This window comes from Hordeum vulgare, chromosome 3H (genome assembly GCF_904849725.1).
Source record: "Hordeum vulgare subsp. vulgare chromosome 3H, MorexV3_pseudomolecules_assembly, whole genome shotgun sequence".
Lineage (NCBI taxonomy): Eukaryota > Viridiplantae > Streptophyta > Magnoliopsida > Poales > Poaceae > Hordeum > Hordeum vulgare.
The window spans coordinates 503,981,853-503,991,621 of record NC_058520.1 but is presented as its reverse complement, the minus strand read 5'-3'; the positions used below and the strand labels follow the sequence as shown (position 1 = coordinate 503,991,621).

At 49.1% G+C, this 9,769-nt stretch overlaps 1 pseudogene; it reads left to right on the top strand.

Moving 5' to 3' along the window:
• Positions 1-642: 642 nt before the first annotated feature.
• On the top strand, positions 643-1,373 carry LOC123441931 (annotated as a pseudogene).
• The last annotated feature ends 8,396 nt before the right edge of the window (positions 1,374-9,769 follow it).

Sequence of the window (9,769 nt, the reverse complement as noted above, 5' to 3'; positions counted from 1 at the left end):
GATGAAGGACAGTGTAAAGGAGGCAAGGTCTATGCTGCTGCGGTGCACGGCGATGCTGGATGGGCGGCCGGACCTGCCGTCTCGTTGTCTGCTCTTCTTCCTCGTGGAGCCGGGTAGTATGAGCGCCGACTGAATCGATCGTAAAGTTGGTTCGCGGTGGACTTCTTCTCTGCTCCTTCATATCTCTGTGCTTATACTACCATGAAACGATGAACTCTTATGATCGTTCTCAATAAATAGTCTTTTTTTTTTTGCTGCTGCACATGAGTTACCAGAAAGTATTTGAATTGCTAGTTCGACTTTAGGATTTTACCTGCGGTGCAATATTGTTCATATACCGCTAAAAAAAAGTTATTCCTGCTGGATATATTAGCCTTATTGATTTAATCCAAATCATGAACATGTCATTAATGGCACCGAGGTCATAGCGATATCTAAACATCTGAGCACGTATCGAACATAAAACGAAAAACTATTATGAATACGGTAAACGACTAGCCCATTCTCCCCTATCTCCCTTAATAATAAAGCACGGAGCGCTTCTGTCGTCCGTTACGGTGTTTTTGCAGAAAAGCCCTTGTCGTTTCAGGTAATTAACCCGCAGTCCTTCTGTAAGTCGGGTCGAACCGTTTTTTACTTTTTATGAAAAACCCCCTGTATTTAATCCGAACTAACCCGCGGTCCGCCCTCCTCCAGCGCCGCCGCTTCGACTCCGCGCTCCGCCCGTCCCCCACCTTCCGCGGCTTCTCCCCGGCCTCCATCGCCTCCTCGCCGCCATCCCGCGCCTCATCCTCCCGCGCTCTGCGGGCCGCCTCTGCCCGCAGCGGCCCTTCCCCTCCCCGTCCTTCTCCTACCACCGTCGAGTCGCCGACGCGCTCACCCTCGCCTTCCTCAACTGGTCCCACTCCGACGCCAGCCCGCGCAAAGTCCCGCTCCGCGTCGCCGCGCTCCCCCTCGCCCGCGCCCGCGCGCTCCCCGCGCTCTTCAGCCTCCTCCGCGAGCATGCCCCGCTCGTCTCCACCGCCGCGCTCACCGACGTCATCCGCGCGCTCGGTGAGGAGGGCCTCCCGCGCCAGGCCCTCGCCGCCTTCCACCGCGCGCGCCAGCTCCGGTGCTCCCCGGACGCGCAGTGCTACAACACGTTGCTCGCCGTGCTGTGCCGGAACGGCCGGTTCAAGGATGCCAGGTTCCTGCTCGACCAGATGGAGCGCCCCGGCGCGCGCTGCAAGCCTGACTCCTACACCTACACAGTGCTCATTTCCTCGGCGTGGTTGTCCTCGGCGTGGTCGTCGGACTCGGACATGCCGAGGCGCTCGGCGACGCAGCGCAGCGGCGCGGCGGTGGCCGGCGTGAGGTCGAGCTTGACGCCGTAGCAGAACTTGTCGGCCAGCTCGAACGCCTCGGCGCTGCTGGGGAAGTCCGGGAGGCGGATGCGGTGCGCGTCGGCCTCCTCGTCCGCCTCCAGCACCACCTCCTCCTCCCTGATCTCCCCTGCCCCCTCATCCTCCTCCTCCTCCTCCCCTCCTCCCGCCCGCCTCGCCAGGCTCGATTCCTTGTTCATAATCAGGTCGTGGATCTTCTTGCTCTTGGACATTAGCGGAAACTACGGCAGCTTCGTCTCCCTACGGCGACATGGCATCTGCATCTGGTAGCTTCGTCTCCAGCGTGCGCGACCAGCTCGTGCTCCACGCCGGGGCGACGCGCCACCCGGAGCTTGTCTTGCTTCCTCCCCAGGCAGAGGCCCCCCGCAAGGCCCCATGGTTCGGCGTCACGCTCCGGGCAGCCGGCGCTGCTCCGCATACGCGCAGACAACATCTACCTCTACGGTTACCGGAGCTCGGACGGCCCGTGGTCCGAGTTCCCCGGCTGCTCCCTCATCGCCGGCGCGACGCTGCTCTCGTTCGGCGATAGCTACGGCGACATGGCATCTGCATCTGGTACATGATGAGTCGGACTGTCAGAGTATTCTGCTGGTGAGAGAACGAACATGCTTTCCTATACCTGGTATATTTGCCCTTTTGGCTTGAAATGTGACCCATGTTACAGAGGTTATCATCCTCCGGGTAATGTTGCTATATCTGTATCTGTAGAAATGGATTTACAGAACCGCATACGAATTCTTGCGTATCGTCATCCATGTCTTGAAACAATAGAGCCCCTGATGAACGGTTCGATGTCGCCTTCCAGGACCGAGTTGAGGTCTGACAACTGGATGCCCGTGTTAAGATCATGGACCAATTCCTGGGGGCCAAGCGTATATCGCCTCATCTCGCGGTTGCATCCTTCCTCCACGGCGTCGGCTTGTTTCTCCATCATCTTCGGGTCTCGTACTCTTAGTTCTCTTGTTATGATGAGTACCTTCGCTTTCAGCCTGCTCACGGCTTTTAGCTTGTTTGCGAAATACTCCCTCCGTTTCAAAATATAAGACCTTTTAGAGATTTTACTAGGAGACTACATACGGAGCAAAATGAGTGAATTTATACTCTAAAATATGCCTATATACATCCGTATGTAGTTCATAGTGCAATCTTTAAAAGGTCTTATATTTTGGAACGGAGGGAGTAGCTTCTTTCGCCTGTGGAGAGACCAACCCAGTACATTTAGCATGCAGCTATATGTGGGTTCCTACTTGCATGAACATTCAACATTTGTGTCCGTCACCTGAGCTTTCGGCAGTAACTCCACTTGGTATGTGTTGAACTCTCACAGTGGAGCCATTTCTTCGATCTCGATTTTCACATGCACCGAGCAGCGGAGAAATCTCCAGATCGTTGTCATCCAAGTGAAAATTAACTGGTCTATCCAAGAAGAGAGGAATTATGTCGACTCTAGCTGAAATCGCCTAGAAGCTTTGGTAGGTTTAGAGTTAGCCAGTCTCATATGAAGCAAACATCATGATAAAATAAAACTCCATTTTAATAGGAGTATCAAGCATCACAAGGAAAAGATCAGGGTAAGACGCTCTTCTGATGCAAAACGGCATAAGGAGAAAGTTATGCCAAAAATTGCACACAATCCGAGCCTCCAGAACATTGTACCACAGTTTCTCTAGAATAGTACTCCCTCCGTCCCAAAATTCTTGCCTTAACTTTGTTTAGAAATGGATGTATCTAAATACTAAAACTTGACTAGATACATTCATATCTAAACAAATCTAAGACAAGAATTTTGGGACGAAGGGAGTAAATGAAAAGGAGTTGAATTAGGGAGACTTAGGGCCAGTTCTTTTGCTGGCTTCTAGGATAAGCTGGAATAAGTTATCCCCTACCCAGTTTATTCTAGAAGCCCAATCAAATTTATCTTTTTAGAAGTCTACTAATTAGGACTTGACTTATAGACTTCTAAAAATATATTTTTGTTTGGGCTTTTAGAATAAGCTGGGTAGGGGGCAGCTTATTCTAAAAATATATTTCAGTGAATTTAGCTTTCACAGATGAAAAATTCAAATTATGAATTATACAAATTAATTTTTCAAAATAATTATTTTTAGATGAGCATTGTTGTGGTTGATATGATATCAAAATTTTCCTTGTATTATGTTGTGTTTGATTAGTATAGACTGGCATACACGTGCATTGCACGTGCCCATGTACTAGTAATAATAAAGCGTGGAGCGCTTCTGCCGTCCGTCGTGGCAATTTTGCAGAAAACCCCTGTGTTTATTGATATTCAACCCGCAGTCCTCTGATAAGTCAATCAAATCGTTACTGAAAAGGACGTGGATGTCGCCTAGAGGGGGGGGTGAATAGGCGCTTTAAAATAGTTAAGGTTTAGGCTAGAACAAATGCGGAATAAAACTAACGTTTAATATGTCAAGCACAAAACGTACAAACAACTAGAATCACCTATGTGCACCAACAACTTATGCTAAGCAAGATAAACAACTAAGTGATAGCAAGATATATTACAATAAACAATATGTCTATCACAAAGTAAAGTGCATAAGTAAAGGGTTCGGGTAAAAGATAACCGAGGCACGGGGAGACGATGATGTATCCCGAAGTTCACACCCTTGCGGATGCTAATCTCCGTTAGAGCGGTGTGGAGGCACAATGCTCCCCAAGATGCCACTAAGGGCATCTCCAATGGTCATATGATCATCGTTGGTAAAATTGCCACATAGATGATTTTGATGACATGGCACATAATAAAAGAAGAGAGAGAATGAAACCGTATGAACTTGAAGCAACGGTTCATGCACAAGCTCCGAGGCAAACATGGTTATTTCTTCAACATTTAGTGGACTCACTTAGTTATTTTACATACGGTTAACATACACTCTATTGAAGAGCTTGTATGATGTGCTGTTGGTTGATGATGTGGACACTTATACCAACGATTGAACATACGGACTGTTGAAGATGCTCTAAGGCCACCATAATCTCCTCACGCCCTCGCACAATGCAAGATGTCGTGATTCCACTAAGGGACCCTTGAGGGCGGTCACCGAACCCGTACAAATGGCAACCCTTGGGGGCGGTCACCGAACCCGTACACGTGGCAACCCTTGGGGGCGGTTACCGGTACCCGTACAAATTGCTCGGGGCAATCTCCACAACCTAATTGGAGACCCCGACGCTTCCCGGAGCTTCACACCACAATGGTTGAGCTCCGAGACACCACCAGGCTTCTAGGACGCCAAAGCATCCACGAAGAACAATATCAAGGGTACTAAGTACCAAAGGTAGTAAGCTTCTCAACTTCTCATTTCCACGTATCACCGTGGAGAACTCAAACCGATGCAACTAATGCAATGACAAGAACACACGAAGTGGTCAAGTCCCTCACACTCAAATCCCTCCACAACAACAAAAGCTATGGAGAAATATGAGAGGAAGAACAAGGAGCTCACAAAGAACTCCAAGATCAAGATCCAAGGGGTTCCCCTCACATAGAGGAGAAAGTGATTGGTGGAGATGTGGATCTAGATCTCCTCTCTCTTTTCCCTCAAGAACAAGCAAGAATCATTGGAGGGATTGAGAGTAATCAAGCTCTAAGAATGTCACCAATGGAGGTAGAACAAGAGCTCAACGGATGGATAAGGCCAAGGGGGAAGAAGACCCCCTTTATATAGTGGGGGAAGGAATCAGACCGTTACCCCCACTTTCTGCCCGAGCTCCAGCGGTACTACCGCTGGCTGCAGCGGTACTACCGCTGGCACTCCAGCGGTACTACCGCTGGGCCCATGGTAGTGCAACGGCACTACCACCGCCAAGAAAGTCTTCGCAAAAAGGTCCGTCCACGAACAACCGCTAGGCAGGCGGTACTAAGCTCCTGGAGCGGTACTACCGCTGACCAGGGGCGGTACTACCGTCAGTCAGCGGTACTACCGCTAGGGCCAGCGGTACTACCGCCAACTCTAGCGGTACTACCGCTAGGTCCAGCGGTACTACCGCTCGCCACTGAAACAGCCATAACTTTCGCATACGAGCTCCGAATCGAGCAAACCCAAGCTTGTTGGATTCAGGACGACAAGGGCTATCCAAACAGCGAATATGCCAAAGATCTAGAGTTGTGAGATCTCTATGAATGAAGAACCGGCAAAAACTCCAACATCGAAAACATCATAGTAGATGCATATGGACTCCATTTTCGATGAACTCGAGCTTGTCACGAAGATGACCATAAGCTCTAAAACTCACAAAGAGAAACACCAAACAAGAACCAAGAAGTATGATGCAAGGATGCAAATGGTTTGAGCTCTCAACGAACGATACGATCAAGCTACTCACTTGAGAGCCCCCCTTGATAGAACAGCAATCTATCCTAACCAGAAAACCTATCAAGGGCAAACCTATACCTTGCACCTCATCCTCTTGAGCTAGATGATGATGATCTTGGCTTCCTCAAGATGGACCACCTTTCTTGATTGTGTTGGCTTGATGAAGACTAGTTGATTTCTCCCCCATACTCACTATGGGTGAGCCACTCTTCAGCATATCTTCACAAGTCCATTGCCACCACAATGGACGACAAGCTTCAAGCATGCTATCTTCGTGCTGATCCACTTGAACTTGCACATCGCAATCTTGATAACGATCACAACTTGACGTCATACTCCATGGGTTGTATGAGATCTTCCCTTTGACGCAAGCCCATGGAAACACACCTAACCCCCACATAGAACTCTCACGAAGACCATGGGTTAGTACACAAACACGTAATGGACAATGCTTACCATACCATGGGATCACTTGATCCCTCTCGATACATCTTGTACGCTTTGTGTGTTGATCATCTTGATTTACTCTTTGTCTGAGATCTTGATCAACCATTGATGATGATCACAACTTGACGTCATACTCCATGGGTTGTATGAGATCTTCCCTTTGACGCAAGCCCATGTAAACACACCTAACCCCCACATAGAACTCTCACGAAGACCATGGGTTAGTACACAAACACGTAATGGACAATGCTTACGATACCATGGGATCCCTTGATCCCTCTCGGTACATCTTGTACGCTTTTGTGTGTTGATCATCTTGATTTACTCTTTGTCTGAGATCTTGATCAACCATGTGTCTCTATGACCATTCTTTGGATAATACCTTGAATACCATCTTGGTCATCATATAAACTCCTTGAACCCAACTGATGGACTTCAAGAAGTGCCTATGGACAAATCCATACCATGGGATCACTTGATCCCTCTCGGTACATCTTGTACGCTTTGTGTGTTGATCATCTTGATTTACTCTTTGTCTGAGATCTTGATCAACCATGTGTCTCTATGACCATTCTTTGGATAATACCTTGAATACCATCTTGGTCATCATATAAACTCCTTGAACCCAACAGATGGACTTCAAGAAGTGCCTATGGACAAATCCTATAAATGTAACTTAAGGCAACCATTAGTCCATAGGAATTGTCATCAAGTACCAAAACCACATATGGAGATATATGCTCCAACAGTTACAGGCAAGAGAAAAGAAAAAACGCACGATGACCTTGCCTTGCATCTCCACCTCCGGCGCATCTCCACCTGTCGCGCGCCACCGGCCCTCGCCGCAGTCCCCATCCCCGCCACGTGCCGCCGCAGCCGTCCCCTGCCGGACCCCGCTGCAGCCGGCCCATGCCGCGGGGGGAGAGGCTTTCCCGTCCGTCTGCCCCTCCTAGGGCCCGATGCACCCGAGATCGCGAGCCGCCGCCTCCGCCGTCGCCGTCATCGGGAGGACGATACCGCCGACGGTCCCCGCCGCCCCTGTCGCCGCCCTCCCCGCGGCCGCACCACCACCACCAGCGTCGGGCCCGCGACCCGCTGCCCCCGCCAAGGCGCAGCAGCCCCGAACGACCGCCGCCCTCGCGCCGATTGGACGAGAAGCCCCTCCCGCCGCCAGCGGCCGCGCTCGTCGCCTGCGCCGAGCGGCGCTGGCGCACCGACGTGCTCCTCGAGGCCGGCCGCCTGGCCACCCACTACCTGGTCGCGCAGGGCGTCCTCCCCGAGCACGTTCTCCACGCCCGGGAAGACCCCAGCCCCAAACAGCACCACGTTCTCCACGCCAGGGACGACCCCAAGCACCTCAACCCCATCCCCAGTCCCTGCCCCGAGATCTCCGCCCCCGCCGGCTACGCGATTGGAACTGAACTTCAAGTGACGGGTGAAATGGAGGCTCCGCAAAGTAAGTATGAATCTGAACCTCCGATTTACAGGCATCTGCTCGCTGTTCTGGTAGTTCTTATCTAAATCATGCATGCCAGGCAATCTTTTAATCCTGAGCTGAATAATTACGTCCAAAGATAGGTTCCATCGAGGAATTGAGAACCTGATGTGCCACATTGTCTGCAATACCATTTAGCATCCTGGATATATGATAAACAGATGGCTGCAACTGAATGGAGATGGAGAAAAATTCTGCTAGCGAGCGCCTGACTGTCCAATGTACATCGTCAGAGTCGAGTCTTCTACTTGCAGCAGCTTTGGCTAGAGGCAAACACTCAGTGAGAAAAGTGGCTTGCTTGAGCTGAAATATGTGTGCTATCTTAGCTGCAAGAACTAGAGCAAGAGCTTCAGACTGAAGAGAGGAATTAATAATAGGAGCCGATGCCTAAATCTGAATCTGCTGTCCAAATTTTCCATCTGGAATATCTATAAACTCAGAGAGCCAATGAGCATGGACATGGTGATCAACAGCCCGAGAGCGAGCAAATGCTTTTAAACAATGAGGAAGCAATGCTAAAGCAAGATGCCAAGGAGCGGGTGGAGAATGAGCAGTTGCTACCTCATCCTGCTACAGACGTTAATCACCGGATTAAGGAGGAGCAAATGCTTCTAGATGATGTTACAGTTGTGCATGACTTGGATCATTGTGATCTGAATAGATCCGATGGTGTTTGTTGTTTTTGTTGATATAGGCCAAGGCAAATGACTACCGTTCTAGGATCTCTGGCAGCTAGGAGGACGCAAGATGCTGATGGCAGCAGCAGCCTCAACTATAATAGGAAAAAGAAGCGAAGAAAGAATAATTTTCCATCTAATGCTGACTTGAATTGGAAAGAAATATTTGATGATAATGTCACTAATGTTGACAGGCAATCGGTTCCATCTGATGTATTTGGCAAAGTAGACATCCAAGAGGAAGCTAAAACTCTAGATATAGGTGATCGGGACAATATCAGTGCAGAAGTTACAGATACTGTTGGTCAGAATCAACCTTGTTATTATGTGAAGCTTTCTTTCCCTGATGCAGATTTTTCGATTTTGAGAAGTTGAGGGATGCTAATCTGTTTGCAATTGGTCAGATCTGGGCCCTTTTTGATAACCTTGATGGCATGCCAAGATATTATGCGAAAATAAAAGGTTTTGATGCCTCCAACTTTAAAGTTCATCTCACTTGCCTGGAGCGCATTGCAATGAATGAAGCAGAGGAGAAATGGTCTGATGAAGAACTGCCCGTTGCTTGTGCAAGGTTTAGCTTAGGAACAACAGATATATCGCAAGACAGACTCATGTTTTTAAATATTATTTCATGGAAGGCAAACGGAGGAAATATGAAGTACATCCCAGTAAGGGTGTGGTATAGGCTCTTTATAAGGGATAGAACATGCAGTGGGGATCAGATGCAGATAATCATAGATCCTATGAATATGAAGTCGTGAAAGTCCTGTCAATTTTTTCAGTTAGTGCTGGCGTTACTGTTGTCCCATTAGTCAGGATTGAAGGCTTTGTCAGTTTATTTGCGACAGTTAAGGAGAAATCTGACATTGTGGTGGCACCAAGTGAGCTACTTCCTTTTTCTCACCGTGTTCCGTTTTATAGGACAAATGGGAATGAAAAAGTGGCAACAGCAATGCCAAGGTGTTGTCATGCCACGTTCCCTTTGTGTTTAATCTGTTGCACTGCTACTGGACGGAAACATTTTTTCATTAGAGTCTAGACGGTGGCGTGGATAACTGCCGGGGCAAAAATTTCGATTATTCTGCACTACTTCGGCACCAAGGTGTTTCCTTTCCTATGTGAAACTGACAATCGCGAGTGCTTGAAAAATTCGACAGGTGATCCTCACACCGACGCATCTTGCAATTGTGATGGAGTACGCGGCCGGCGGCGAGCTCTTTGATCGAATAGTTGATCGTGGGCGGTTCAGCGAGGACGAGGTCACGATTTACAACCCTTCTTTCTATCTTCTTTCCCCAGCACAAGTTCGAAATCCAGAGTGAAATTTACTGTTGAGCGTTCTCCCCCCCTCTGATTGCTGCAGGCCACATATTTCTTCCAGCAGCTGATCTGCGGCGTAAGCTACTGCCATCACATGGTATGGAGAAG